Below are 14,122 nucleotides of genomic sequence, written 5' to 3' on the forward strand. Positions count from 1 at the left end.
CCCACAGTGCTCTTCCAACTTGCCTGGCTTTTCTTTCTCAAACTTACCCAAGCCACCCTCCCAACCTGTGACTTTTGGAAGGGGCCGCCTCCCACATCAAGCCTCCTCTGAATCCCCACCAGAAGTCAGTACCCCTCCTCAGACCCCACCCTCCCCCAGGCTGTTTATACACCGGACTGAGACCGTCTACTCCGTGTGCTAGTGACCTCACGAGCCTTGATTTCCCATCTGTAAAAGAAGTGGGTTAGAATCCAGCATCTGAGGGACGCGGTTCAGTGCAAAGACCATCCGCATGTCTTGAGGATAAACCAGAAGGATACCCCAGTTCCCCCACTGCTCACTAGGGGGCGCCGCGTGGGACACTGCTGAGTACTGAGATGTAGTAAAAAGTCACATTGTCCCCGCCCCCGGGGGATACACAGCACGCTGGGGAGACAGCTATGCAGAAAGTCGCACACACACCCAAAAGGTAACGTTGCAGCTGTGCTACATGCATTGACAGGGAAGGGATTTGATCAGGAGACGCATGGTGGGGGAGGAGGGCAGTGACCGTGCAGCTGCGATCAGGGATGACTGGGTTAAGCAGGTGACATGGGGATGATGGAAGGGCATTCCCAGCGGCCCAAGCAGAATGTGCAAGGGTTCTGTGGCAGCTGGAAGCGTGGCCAGTGTGAAGTCTAGAAATTATTCATGTTTCATCGATTTCCAGACACTTTATTTCTCACATTTCAATCTCTAAAATCGGGTTACATGGTAGAGGCGCTGGCTAGCTGGCGGCAGTCCTGACATTGTTGTCATTGCCTGCACGTGCCTACACTTCAAAAGCATCCAACCCTGCAGAAAGGGCGTCAGCAGCCTGGTAGAAAACCTCAGAGACAAGAGCGGAGCACTCTCAACACCAGGCTCCAAATGGTGGGGGCTCCCAGTGGAGGGGAACCAGACTTGTCAGCAACACTCCCGAAGCAGGAATCCAGAGTCAGCTTGCTCTGCAGTCCTGCACGGCTGGCTTAGGACTCCAATGGCTACTGGTGGGTTTCTGCCTTCAATGCAGAAGACAGGGGTTCAGTCCCTGGGTCGGGAAGATCCCCTGGGGAAGGGAACGGCAACCCACTCCAGTATTCTTGCCTAGAGAATCCCATGGACAGAGGAGCCTGGTGGGCTACAGTCCATGGGGTCGCAGAGAGTCGGACAGGACTGAGAGACTAACACTTTCATGCTTTCACTTATGAATTGGGGGTGGGATGCTGGGGAACAGTGCTCTCCCGATTCTTGATACCTCCACAGGAGAGGGTGACGGGGAAACACACAGACATCCCGCCTCTGTCGGATTCCAAATGTGAAGGAGTTTTCTGAACACCATAAACTATTTTGCTTCTATTTTCCTTTTTATGTGTGCATCAGAATTATGTATGATGAGAATCTATGTCTAAGGCAAAAAGAGCTCCTTTGGGAGGTATAAAATAGAGTCTAGTGATGAAAGAGCCTTGAGACATAGTTAACTGGCAGCATTCCTCTTTTCTTTAGTGGCAGCTTTTACAATTGTTGACATACTGGATTTGCTAAAACGCAGGGCCATAGTGAAAACACAGGCTTATCACGAGCCAGTCCTGGTTACAAGCATCTTACGATTACTGACTTATTTGCATAGGACTAGGTTATGAAACAAGGATTGTGGATTATCTCCAATTCACAGAGGAGGAAAGCGAGACTCAGAGAGGTTAATAACTTGCCCAAAGTCACACAGCTCTCAGGCTGTAGCCTGACTGGGCAATGGGAAACTGCTTGGAGTTGTTAGCAGAAGAGAACATCTAGTTGTTTAAGCCTCCCTAGAGGTGTCTGGAAATGCAGATAATCCTCTCAGAGGGCTGTTAACGAGGATTCCACGAGCTGGTGCCTGGCCTAAGCGTTCATTAAACGGTCCCTGGCGTGGTTATTATCTTTAGTGTTAATAATATCCGTCCAGATTTGACCCTCTGCGAATCTTACGCCTTATTTGCATCCCTCAGGGATTCTAGCCCAGGAACCTCTCTGAAGTGCCTGCTCTGGGTTAGCCAAGCATGGTAACATGGTAACGGGGCACCCACAGCCAAGGGCCCCTGCCTTGCTCAACACTCTGAGTCACACCCTTCTTCCAGCCTCCTTGGAGGCCTGGGCCGTGATGCCCCATTGGTCCCGCTGATTGCCCTCACATTCATCACCCCAGACGTGCCCGGCTGCACCTCAATATCTCAGTCTGGCTCTATGACTTGGTTCAGCTGAGTCAGCCAGAAGGAGGCTCACAGGGGAGGAAGAAAGTTCACCAGCGGACACCAAGATCCTGGGATTTCAAAGCTTAATTAACTATTGAGGGATGCTCATCAGAGGCTGGCTATCCTCATCCTTGGGCTAGATTCTTCCTTTAAAAAATTGTTCAGGGACTTCCCTGGTGGTCCAGTGGTTAAGAATCAGCCTTGCAATGCAGAGGACATGGGTTCGATCCTTTTTTGGGGAACTAGAATCCCACATGCCCTGGAGCAACTAAGCCCATGCACCACAACTAAGAATTGATGCAGGCAAATAAATAATTTTTTTAATGATTTTTAAAACAGTGTTCAGCTGCATGATCAAAATGTAAAGAAGGATTTCCCTGGTGGTCAAGTGGCTAAGACTCCGTGCTCCCATTGCAAGGGACCTGGCGTTCAATCCCTAGTCAGGGAACTAGATCCCACATGCCACAACTTAGAGTTCACATGCAGCAAATAAAGATCCTTCATGCTGCAAGGAAGACTGAAGATCCTTGCATGTGCAACTAAGTCCTGGTACAGCCATATATATATATGATATTGTAGGAGGATTCTTTACTGTCTGAGCCACCAGGGAAACTCCCATTATATATATATAGATACAGATGTGTATATGTATATATGTGTGTATATGTGTATGTGTGTATATAGGTGGTATATATGAGTTTATATGTATATATGTGTACGTGTGTATATGTGAATATGTGTGTATATACGTGTATATGTATATATATGTGTATATGTGTATGTGTGTATATATGTGGTATATATGAGTTTATATGTCTGTATATGTGTGTATATATGTAGATGTGTGTATATGTAGATGTGTGTATATATGTGTATATGTGTAATGTGTATATGTATATATGGGTATATATCTATATATGTGTGTACATATATAGATATCTCAAGAATACATAAGTATATGGAGAAAAAAATTAAGTCATTCTCCCCCTCATCACTCCTAACCCCAGTCCCCAAGACCCCGTCAGCATTTTCTGTGTTCTTTCTGAGATGCAGCTGCCCAAGTCTGTCTATCAGAGGTGGTTGCAACCACACACAGGTGTGCACCTCCATGCTTTGAAATATATTTCCCAATCTGCTTCTTTTCTGTTCTGAACTATTGGCCTTGGTCTTTTGAATGGCCGCATAGTATTCCATGATGTTATCCCATCATCATTTCAACTATCTCTTTTTTAAAATTAATTTTTATTGGAATATAGTAGCTTTACAATGTTGTGTTAGTTTCTTCTGTACAGTGAAGTGAATCAACCATATGTATACATAGATCCCCTCTTTTTCAGATTTCCTTCCCGTTTAGATCACCACAGAGCACTGAGTAGAGTTCCCTGAGCTATACAGTAGATGCTCATTAGTTATCTATTTTATACATAGTAGTGTGTATATCTCAATCCAATCTCTCAGTTCCTCCCATCCCCCACACACACTCTCCCCCTTGGTCTCTATTTCTGCTTTGCAAATAAGTTCATCTGTATCATTTTTCTAGTCAACTGTCTCTTATTGAAGATTTTAAATATTTGCATCTTTGGGGCCATAATAACTGCTCTTCTCAAATATCTTTTTCTGGAGGTTTTTAAGGGGGTTGGTGCTCACTGCTGCCAACATGTGGACCCAAGAGACAGGCAAGAAGCAGAGACAAACAGACGAACGAATGGACAACATCATCTACTGCCTGCAACCTCCTCCCTCAGGACTCAGTTTCCCTAGCTGCACAGAGAAGGACTCCCACTTCCCTCTGGCTTTGAATTCCCTGGGTATCCCTGGTCTGACCCCAAAGGCCAGAGGCAAGAGCGTTCTGGAGCTCTGGCAAGTAGAGGCCAGGGAGGCCAGGGAGGCCAGGGCAGCTGGCAACCAGCTTCAGCCAGAGCCCAGGACTGACCAGGGCTGAGTCAGAGAGCAGCTTTTTCTCCCTGCCTGTGGCAGGCCCAGTGCTCTGTCTGGCACCCCAGTGGCTTGGCTGGGGCCCAGCTCTCTAGCCAGATGGTTAAGGGCCCCAGGCTAAAGAACTAAAATCTTAAAGCAGCCTCCAGGGATTTCTGGGCATCTGGGCCCCTGGTGTGGGGTCTGAGGGACGCCCTCCTCCCCACCCAAGTGTCTGGGAAGGGGTGGTTTTCCCACTCCCCATTTAGGGGTGGAAATAGCCAGAGCTGGACAAGAGCAGAAATGCTCAGGGCCATGGCCCAAACGAGCTGCCGAGGTGGGAGGAGGCAGTGGGAAGCCAGAGCCAGGGAGGTGGGGTCCAGGGCCACCTGCCAAGCCCGGGCCAGGTGCCCAGGGACTCAGGGTGTGGCCCCAGCACTGAAGAGGGCCTGGTGCAGCCCAGCCCCCACTACCTGACCCTCAGACAGCTCTCCCTGCTCTCCCTAGGGTGCTCCCCACTCCTGGTGACACTGCCTCGCCCCAAGCCTCTCACCAAGCCTGGCTCCCTGAGAGCAAACCTCCTGGTGGGCTCCACCTGTGACCAAGGAGTCGCTGGGAAACACTGACTGGCTCATGACCCTTCTGCTGGACTTTGAGTCAATTTCCAGAGTTTCACCGTGACCTCTGAGGCCCTGCAGGGCAGCCCCAGCTCACCACCTGACCCCCTCCCTCCGCTACCTCCTCAGCTGCACACCTGCTCCAGCTTCCTCAGTCTCTCTACCTTTACATTTGCTGTTCCCCTAAAGAATCCGCCTGCAATACAGGAGACCCTGGTTCGATTCCTGGGTTGGGAAGATCCTCTGGGGAAGGGACAGGCTACCCACTCCAGTATCCTTGGGCTTCCCTTGTGGCTCAGCTGGTAAAGAATCTGCCTGCAATACCGGAGACCTGGGTTAGATCCCTGGGTTGGGAACATCCCCTGGAGACGGGAAAGGCTACCCACTCCAGCATTCTGGCCTGGAGAATTCCATGGACTGTATAGTCTCTGGGGTCGCAAAGAGTCAGACACGACTGAGCGACTTTCACTTTCAGTTTTCAGCCTGGAACAACCCTGTCCGCCCAACACATGTGCACACCCTCTGCCTCCCCTGTCTAGCTCCTTCTCACCCTACTGGCATCCCTAATGGCCTCTTTCTCAGAAAAGATCTTCCCTTTCTAAAAGAGACTCCAGTCTTTCTGCGAGGGCTTCTCGTTGCAGTGGCTTCTCTCGTTTCGGAGCACAGGCTCTCGGCACACAGGCTTCAGTAGCTGTGGTGCACGGCCTTAGTTGCCCCATAGCCTGGAATCTTCCCAGACCAAGGACTGAACCCGTGTCCCCTGCATTGGCAGGTGATTCTTAACCACTGGGCCTCCGGGAAGTCCTCCCCTCGTAGTCTTCCTCCTCTCTGCATCCGTCCTTGTTTGCTGCATCTGCTCCCACTAGAACAGAAGCTCCCAAGGCCAGGGACACCGTGGGGTTGTCCAGGGCTGTGGTCTGGGCCGAGGAAACCATAAGAGTGACAGCGTATGCTGACCACTTGCCCACGCCAGCTCTGTCCTTCATACATGTTTATCAACGTGAACACATCTGATGTGTTCAATCCCCTCTACGGCCATAAAATACAGATCCTATTATTACTATCTCCCTTTTATGAAGAAACCGAACACAGAGAAGGTAAGTCACTTGCTTCAGGCCACACAGCCAGGAAATGTTTTTGAACAAACTGAACTCCTGTTTCAGAGATGTGGAAAGTGAGGCTCAGAGGGGTGTGAAGGTCAGTAGGGTGACTGAGGGTAAACCCAAGGCCTCACTCTGGGAGCTGCTGCTTCTACTCGCCCCCCGCGCCCCCGCGCCACCGCACTGCCATCCCACTGCCTTGTTGCTGCCTGGTGGGAGGGCAAGGCTGGAGCCCAGAGCCGGTTAGTGAGTGCAGGGAAGCCCAGTGCCAAGCCCCGAGGTTGCCTCTTAATTAAAGACGCACGCACCAAAGACAGCTCCAAGGTCCCATTAAATATTCATTAAACAAGGAAAAAATAAATCCAGAAGGTAAAACGGGTTGGCGCACTGTGGGGGGAAGAACACAAAACATGTAACTGGCTCTTAAAACGGCCTCAGGGTTTCCAGACACCAGTAAAACCGCCAGCGCCCTTTGACCCACGCACTCTCGGCATTTGGGAACATGCCTGCCAGGAAGGAGCCCACGAGGAAACAAAATCGGGAATGTGTCTGACGTTGCTCCTAATCAAATCCCGGAGACACGCAGATGTCCACCAAGAGAACCCAGCCGTGCTTGCGGACAGAATCCCCTCACCTGGGCTGCTCAGACCAGGACTCTCTCACCTGCCTCACCTTTAACCTTTACACAGGCTCTTCCCACCACCTGGAAAGCCTGTTCCATCTCTGCTCACCTGGCTATCGCCTAACCATTTCTTTAAAAGAGAAATTCCATTTTTTATTTTGTTTATTTTATTTTGGGTTGCGCTGGGTCGTCTTTGCTGCGCTCCGGCTTTCTTTAGTTGCAGTGAGCAGGGTCTACTCTTCGTTAAGGCGCGCGAGCTTCTCTCTGCAGTGGCTTCTCTTGTTGCGGAATACAGGCTCTAGGCAGGTGGGCTTCTTGGGCAGCTCTTGGGCCCTAGAGCTTGGGCTCGGTAGTTGTAGCACACGTGCTTTAGCTGGGGTGAGGCACATGGGATGTTTTAGACCAGGGATCGAACCCGTGTCTCCTGCATTGGCAGGAGGATTCTTATCCATGGTACCACCAAGGAAGTCCGCCTAATCATTTCTTGGCTGCAGCTAGAAGTCCTTCTCTCCCTTCCTCTCCCCCATGGGAAGGGCAGGTAATGGGCAGGGTCCTTCTGTGACACCCCAAGTGACCCGACCGGTGCCGCTCCCTCAAAGCTTCACCACTCTGATAGTAAGCACTCACCTGGAGTGCTTACTGGCGCCCTCTCCAAGACTGTAAGCACATAGAGGTGGGGACCAGAGCTGCCCTGGTGCTGCCCAGACCACGAGACCTGCGCTGGGACTCATGTCTTGTAGTGGTGCTCCCAGGGCTTGTGCCCGGCATATTCACCGCTATGTCCCGAAGCCCCGCACGGTGCCCAGTGCAGAGATGACTCTCAACGAACAGTGGCTGGATGCAAGGTACTGATGTGATTCTGAGGGTTCACTGGGGCAAGAGAAACCCCTGAAAGTCCAGACATGCTTTCATAAGTATACAGGGACACACATCCACTGCAATGCTCAGCGAGATAAGCATCAGCTTTATCTTGGGTGAAGTCACTGAGATTAAAAACCCATCTCAGTAGTGGTGATGACTGAACAACTTGGTGAACAGATTGAAAACCACTGACTTGTTCATTTTTAAAGGGTGAATTTTATGATGTGTGAATTATGTGTCAAAGAAACCTTCATCTGTCGACTTCTCTGCTGATCCAATGGTTAAGATTCCGTGCTTCCACTGCAGAGGGCTTGAGTTCAGTCCCTAGGACAGTTTAGTACATGCCCTTGCCAAGGCTGATGGAAGCAGCCAGAAAGTGACTCTGTCCCTTGGGAGGCCATGAAGCCCATAAAGTCTTCTCTGCTCAGAGGCAATCCCCCCATGTGGCCCACACTGTGTGTTGTCCACTCCAAATCCTTTCTTCCTTAATAATAGAATCATGGACTTTTTAGATACAAGACAGTGTGGAATAAAGTCAATGTTTCCTAGCCTTGTTTGTGGCTACTGTAACCATGTGACTAAGTTCTGGCCAATGAGATTTCAGCATAAATGATACATGGCAGCTTCCAGAAAAACTTTTTGTTTTTTTATTTTTGGCTATGTGCGGTCTTCATCGCCGTATGGGCCTTTCTCTAGTTGTGGTGCCTGGTGCATGGGATTCTCATTGCAGTGGCTTCTCCTGTTTCAGAGCACAGACTTTCCAGCACGTGGGCTTCAGTAGTTGTAGCACATGGGCTCAACAGTTGTGGTTTAGCTGCTCCATGGTATGTGGGCTCTTCCTGGATCAGGGATTGAACCCATGTCTCCTGCATTGGCAGGCAGATTATTTACCAATGAGCCACCAGAGAAGCCCCAGAAAAATTTCTGAAAAGACAGCTGCAACCACAAATTGGCACTTGACATGGGTGCTTGCCATCTACCTCTACAAGGATTAAACCTTGTGCTGCTGCAGCTTCTGACCTTTAACACCCCCTGAAAGGAGTTTAGGGTGGAGAGCAGAAATGAGACACTTTGTGCTTGGGGGGAAATACTGGCAGGACAGGTCTTCAGATGGTTAGATATTTTCAGGAGCTGATTTTATGAGCCCAATTCTCGTATCTCCTCATATCTAGAAAAGCACTAAAATCTTTCATGGTGATGACTGTTTACTGTGACTAACAGAAAGCTTCATGAGACTAACAGAAAACTTTTAGAAAAAAATATGTGCTTGATTGCATGTACTCTTCCTTCATCAGAATCACATATATACTGTCCTTCCCTCCTACCTCTTTGGAGCAGTTTCTCAGAGTTATCTGAGGTACTGTCTCCTGGGCCACAGTCCTCATTTTGCCCCAAATAAAACTTAACAAACAACTCTCACGTGGTGTATTTAAGTCGACAGCTAGTAGGGGCCTTTTATCTCCTGTTCCCCATTTCCTCCGTCCTGCTGGCTGGATTTTGACTGTGATAGCTGGAACTCAAGCAGCCACATTGGATTGTGAGGTAGAAGTCATTTGTTTAACATGGCAAAGCAGCAAGATAGAATGTGCACGGGTTGGGAATAATCATGGAGCTGCCTACTAGCCCTATGTTATCAACTTTCCCACTGCATGTCTGTAAGCTAAGCCTCTATATTAAGTCACTGGTATTTACATCACTCTCAAGGAAGTCTAGTTCTAATTCAGAACCACTGTCGTCAAATCTGCTTCCCTGGTGGCTCAGATGGTAAAGAATCCGCCTGCAATTCAGGAGACCTGTGTTCAATCCCTGGGTTGGGAAGACCCCCTGGAGGAAGGCAAGGGCAACTCACTCCAGTATTCTTGCCTGGAGAATCCCATGGACAGAGGAGGTTGGTGGGCTACAGTCCACAGCGTCGCAGAGTTGGATACAACTGAACGACTAAGCACAGCACAGCACATAGTCAAGTTTATGGTGAAACAGTGGGGACCAATATCCAAGAAGCTGAAGAGAAGATAGCTTTCTCTCTCCCTCCCTGCACTTCTTTACTTCTTCCCAAAACACCTATTAAGCACGTTACCTTAACTGTGTTAAATTAAAAAAAAAAAAAAAGGACGGAGGAGCCTGGCAGGCTACAGTCCGTGGGGTCGCTAAGAGTCAGACACGACTGAGCGACTTCACTTTCACTTTTCCCTTTCGTGCACTGGAGAAGGAAATGGCAACCCACTCCAGTATCCTTGCCTGGAGAATCCCAGGGACGGCGGAGCCTGGTGGGCTGCCGTCTATGGGGTCGCACAGAGTCGGACACGACTGAAGTGACTTAGCAGCAGCAGTAGCAGCAGCATGGGACCAGATTAAAATGCTTCCCCTTGTGTTTCTCTCTAAGGAAAACTAAAAAGAAAGAACATGGAAGGGGGCATCACTTGGCTGTACTATTTTCTAAATTTGGAGAAGAGAAAAAAAGTTGGGTCCCTTGCCTCTGCCACCATCGTCAGAACCTGGCTTCCCTTTCAGTTCTACCACCTAAAATTTTATCATCTAAAATTCTATGATCTAAGGTTATGATATAAAAGAAAGATAAAACCCCTCAGAGCACCATGACTTCCTAAGTTCCCTGGTTTTAAGATGGATTCCATGTCATTTGTGAACAGTCAGATGATGGTGACAGAAGATGAGATCTTGACGGTCACATCATGAAGATCCTCTCATTTTTCAGATGGAGACATGAGACTCTCAGCAAGCAATGAGTCACTGTGGGTCATATGACCAGCTGGTCACAAACCCAGAACTAGCCTCCAGGTCTCACTCTTTCTATTCTACCACTCCACAGTGTCCAAAGAAATGATTATGTTACAATAGTCAATGTTTTATTTAAATATATCTACTTGAAACTGTGTGTGTGTATATTTGTCTGTGCAGACACATCCCTATTGTGTAAAGATGGTAGATACACGGATGGAAAAAAAAAAAAAAAGATCCCAAGCTCAAACGGAAAAAGTTGGTGCAAATATTAATAATTTGGCAGGGGATTCCCTGGTAGTCCAGTAGTTTAGGCTCATTTGCTTCCACTGCAAGGGGCAGGGGTTCAATCCCTGGTTGGGGAACTAAGATCCTGCATGTCATGCGGTACATCCTACATAAGTGGAAAAAAATAACGTAGCAGACAATATGCATCTTTGTGAACACCAAAAAGCTGTGCATTTACACAGATGTTACTCAAATTTGTCTAGAAGTTTTACACACATGTATATACACACACACGCACGTACATGTTCTCCTCTGTCACTCCTTGATGCCTGTGCAGCTAAACCCCAACCAAGATCAGCAGGGTGTGTTCCCCTGGGGCCAGTAGCCTCCAGGGCTCCCAATCATGGTGCCTGCATGGCTGCAGCCCAAACCTACTTTAGGCTAGAGATGCTGGGACCCCCTCCAACCCTCTCTTGATATCAGAAGGTCAGGTTTGATCTCTCAGAGATGACAAAGATTCCCCCAGAGATATCCTCCCAGCTCCTTCAAGTGAGCCTTCAAGTGCCAGGCAACCTAAGGAGAATACTGAGGGCCTTGCCCTAACAGCATCACTAGCCCCATTATACTGATGAGGAAACTGAGGTCCAGGGAGCCACAGAAAGTAATCACCAAGGACAGGCCTGGGATCTGGCCTCTCTGCTACCTCCCAGCTCTTTCCCTACCAACATGCAGGCTGCAAGATGCAGAGTAGGGGTTCTTTTTCTTTTTACAGTCATTTATTGAGCACTTCCTGTATACTAAGCACCGTACCAAATGCTTTACGTAAACTGTCTCATGTGTTCCCCACAATGATCCTATGAGGTCGGGTGGATTATTTCCACTCTAAAGATAACGGAAGTGGGGTTGGGACTTCCCTGGTGGTCCAGTGGTTAAGAATCCGCCTGCCAATGCAGGGCACACAGGTTCAATACCTGGTCTGGGAAGATTGGACATGCTGCAGGGCAACTAAGCCTGTGTGCCACAACTACTGAGTCTGTGCTCTAGAGCCTGGAAACCGCAACTACTGAAGCCTGCACGCCCTAGAGCCTGTGCTCCGCAACAAGAGAAGCCACCGCAATGAGATACCCCAGCACCACAACTGAAGAGTAGCCCCGGCTTGCTGCAACTAGAGAAAAGCCTGCAAGTAGCAACAAAGACCCAGCACGTCCAAAAATAAATTAACTTAAAGATGAGCGAAATGGGGGTCAAGGAAAACTAAATAGCCTCCCCAAGGTCCCCAGCTTCTTGGTGGCAGGCCAGGATTCACAGGTGGTCTGAGCCTGAAGTCTGGTGACCCACTCTGCTATGATGCTTCCTAGGTCGGGGAGGGGGCTCATCTGGAATTCCGGTAGGGCCATAGGGGTTCCTTGAAACTTTTAAAGAGCATGTAGGTGTCCACACGTGTTCAGATGTGTGTTTTATAAGGAAAGGGGCATTGATTTTAACAATACTTCAAAGGAATTTGGGGCCCAGAAAAGGCTCAGAATCACTGGTATTGAGCAAAATTCTTGACTATCTACATGGCAGTTGCTGTGACCTTGGGCGGTTTTACTTACCAATATGCCAGTCCTCCGCAGATACCCAGGGATGGCTGAACTTGCACCTTTACTTGTACAATTAAAAGGAATAATTAGGGTAAACAGGCTTCCCTTGTAGGTCAGTTGCTGAAGAATCTGCCTGCAAGGCGGGAGACCCAGGTTTGATTCCTGGGTTGGGAAGATAGCCTGGAGAAGGAAATGGCAACCCACTCCAGTATTCTTGCCTGGAGAATCCCATGGACGGGGCGCCTGGCAGTCTACAGTCCATGGGGTCGCAAAAGTCGGACACAATTTAGCGCCTAAACCACCACCACGTCAGGTGGATATTGGAGGTCTGGTTGGCTGATTTAACATTGGCCCTTTGACCACCAACAGCCCAGGAAGGTCACATCCACTGCTGTCAGGAGGGCTTGAGCAGTTGTGGCATGGGGGCTTAGTCACCCCGCGGCATGTAGGATCCTCCTGGACCAGGGATCGAACCCTTGTCCCCTGCATTGGCAGGAGGATTCGCACACCATGAGATGCTTGTTCTCAAGCACTCCAGCACCTGAAGCAAGACACCCCAGCCCCAGGGCCAGCAGCCAGGGCCACTGAGACCGAAGGCCCACCTCCACCCACACCCAACTCCCATCATGCTGTCCAAAGGGGTCACCTCGGCCCTGGAAGACCTCTCATCCTGCCGTAAAGGCCCAGTCAGTGGCAACGGGATCCTGGAGGAGACACTTCCTCTCAGAGGCCTCACTGGACCTCAGCCTGCCCAGACATGAGGTCAGGAGTGGAGGCACAGAGGCAGCTGAGTGGCATCGATGGAGACTGGGCTTGCCCTGACGGTGAGGAGCTGCCAGGGTGGCCCAAGGTGCTAGGAAGAGGAATAGGGTGCCGGCCCGTGGGGGGCCCACTTGACCCACCGTCTACACCAGCAGACCCCAGGCTCCCAGAGCCCAGCTGCCAGCTCAAACGCTCACTTCTCTGTCGGGCTCCCGGAGCCTCCAGACCGCTCACCAGGGTGTACACAGTGACCGTTGGGGGAAGTCTACATACACCGCTGTGTCCTCATCCCTATGACAAGAGAACCGAGAGATGGTTTCTGGAAAGAAAGGGCCTTCCTGCCATCCAGTCCAGGACAGCACTGTGACCTAGGGCTTGGTGGGGACAGGTCACAAGGGCTTGGGAAGCTAGAGGGGTGGTCAGCCCTTTGTCCTGCCCCAGCCCAGGACCCCTGAGCGGTGACAGGTTGTGGAAGAGAACTGAAGGGACAAAGGTCAGTGGGTGGGCTGGCTCAGGCAGGCAGAGCAGCTGGGACCCCTGCAGGGAGGCTGGCTCCCTCCTGAGGGCCCTCCTCTCCCCAAACCACCCATCCCTTAGACCTCCAGCCAAGTGGCCCCCTGGACTCACCCTTCCAACAGCCACAGGTCCCCTGTCCCAGCCCCCACCTCCTGGACACTCAGTCATCAGTCCTGCCCCATGCTGGCTTCTCCTCTGCCTCCCGCCTGCCCCTCTCCAGCTCTACCGGCACAGAGGAGTCCAGGTATGAATCTGACCTGTCACTGCCCTACAGACATCCTTCGCTGGTCTGAAGGGCCTGCAGGGTGAAATGGAAGCAGCTTACAGGGTTTCAAAAGCCCCCCTGCCCTCCTAGCATCCCCTCACTCACATGCTCCACCACCTTGGGGCTGTTCCACCCTCTGTAACTACGGCCACATTGTCCCCTCCACTGAGCACGCCAGTCCCACTGCTCCAAGGGCTGTGCCCTCCAAGATGCCTTTCCTTGATCTTTCCTGAGATCTCTCAGCCTGCCTTAGCCAGCTCTGAGCTGCCCTGAGCCTCCCCAGATGGCCTGGAAGAGCAAGGAAAACCCCTCAGAGCCTGGTGCTGACAGGGCCCAGGGCAAGGCTATAAAGCTCCCCGAGGCCAACTGATTGGCTCAAATCCAAACTCTTATGTGGCTGATGAGCCAGGTCTACTTGTTTGACCTCTCTGTGGTGTAACAGTTCACACCGCCCAGGATCGTGTGAGGATTTTTAGCATACCTCAAGCATCTGCCTCCCTTAGGCTCTCAGCTCCTAAACAGCAGGTGCCTAATAATCACTCTGCTTCCAAGCACAGGACTTCCCAAGGACAAGAGGCAGAGGCCCAAGGGCAAGGCCTGCAGACAGAATGCTCCTCAGCCTCAAGCCCTGCTGGCCTCTCTGACTCCCGGCCCCTAACAACATACAAC

The sequence above is a fragment of the Giraffa tippelskirchi genome, chromosome 10 (assembly GCF_054371585.1).
Source record: "Giraffa tippelskirchi isolate mGirTip1 chromosome 10, T2T-mGirTip1v1.2.pri, whole genome shotgun sequence".
Taxonomy (NCBI): domain Eukaryota; kingdom Metazoa; phylum Chordata; class Mammalia; order Artiodactyla; family Giraffidae; genus Giraffa; species Giraffa tippelskirchi.